The 1,615-nt window shown below is 55.1% G+C and overlaps 1 pseudogene; it reads right to left on the reverse strand.

Annotated features, from left to right (window-relative positions):
• Positions 1-428: 428 nt before the first annotated feature.
• On the reverse strand, positions 429-589 carry LOC111589707 (uncharacterized; annotated as a pseudogene).
• Positions 590-1,615: the final 1,026 nt, after the last annotated feature.

A 1,615-nucleotide genomic window follows, 5' to 3' on the forward strand; every position in this document is an offset into this window, starting at 1 on the left:
GCTCCGATTAGACGGGGCAAGAGCACGACAAGCCAGGAGATCTACACGAATACCAAGAGAAGATATCCGTTCTCCACAAACTGTCGCTCCACTTACTCCATATCTAGCAATAGATTACTAGGCCCACTTGTCGGGGCTCAGTCACCATGTACGTGCCCCCTTGTACTATAAAAGGGAGGGCATGGGGGGACAAAAAATATGAACACACAAATACTCCCTCGGAGACCCTCATACACAGACACTCTCATGCAATACAACTTACAATGGATGTAGAGTATTACGTCGGCCCGAACCACTCTAACCCTTGCGTTCTCGTGTTCTTCCAGCTAATTAGGCAAATCCCTAAGCCCCCTCCTCATCTTAGGATTAGGGCGGGTGCACTCAGCCACCCAGCCGAAGGATTTTCTCTTCGACGGGGATTTTAATTAAACTAGTACTATGCCCGTGTGTTGCGTGCGACGACACATAATCATATTTAAAACCCATAAAAATATTTAATATCAAAGTGAACATATAGTCCACATATCATATATTGAACTAATAAGAACAAATATTACATTATATCTTAGCAAAAGGCCGATAAAGGTATGACTTGAAAAAGGCTATGGTCCTTTTTTATAGCTCGCTTGGTCGCTCGTACTCATTTGGCTAGCGAGATGGTACTATGTAGAAACGTTGCGATGTATAGCTTTCTATCGTGTTGGATTTGGATGGTGTCGGCGTTTCGACCCCGGGGGGTCCCTGGACCGACGAGTAAATTGTTGTCGCGTGTCCCAGCCCAGATGGGTCGGCGCGAGACGGAGCACGAAGGGGGGGGAAGGAGACATGCGTAAAGGGGAAACCCGCGGCCTTCATGTTGTCCTGCGACCAGGCCGGGTGCGCTTGCAGTAGGGGGTTACAAGCGTCCGCGTGGGAGGGAGCGAGAGGCTTGCACGCGCCGTCCCGTCCTCTCCGCGCGGCCAACCTACCGTATGAGAGCCCTGGACCTTCCTTTTATAGGCGTAAGGAGAGGGCCTAGGTGTACAATAGGAGATGTAGCAGTGTGCTAACGTGTCTAGCAGAGAGGAGCTAGTGTCCTAAGTACATGCCGTCGTGGCAGCCGGGGAGGTTTTGGCACCCTGTTCATGTGATGTCGTGGCCGTCGGAGGAGCGTCGGAGCCTTGCGGAAGGACAGCTGTCGGGGCTGTTGAGTCCTTGCTGACGTCTCCTTGCTTCCATAAGGGGCTGAGAGCCGCCGTCGTCATGGAGCACGCGGGGCGCCATCATTATTTGTTTACCAGGGCAAGCCAGATGGGACACCGGTCTTGCCCCCTGTAGCCTGAGCTAGCTAGGGGTAGGGTAATGATGCCCCCCCCTGTGGCGTGGTCGGTCCGAGCCCTGGGTCGGGCGAGGCGGTGGCTCCTCCGAGGTCGAGGTCGAGTCTGTCTTCTGAGGTCGAGGTCGAGTCCGAGCCCCGGGTCGGGCGAGGCGGAGACCATTGTCTGAGGCCAAGGCTGAGTCCGAGCCCTGGGGTCGGGCGAGGCGGAGTTCGTCGTCTTCCGAAGCCGAGGCTGAGTCCGAGCCCTAGGGTCGGGCGAGGCGGAGTTCGTCGTCTTCCGGAGCCGAGGCCGAGTCC

Source organism: Zea mays, chromosome 6 (genome assembly GCF_902167145.1).
Source record: "Zea mays cultivar B73 chromosome 6, Zm-B73-REFERENCE-NAM-5.0, whole genome shotgun sequence".
Classification (NCBI taxonomy): Eukaryota; Viridiplantae; Streptophyta; class Magnoliopsida; order Poales; family Poaceae; genus Zea; species Zea mays.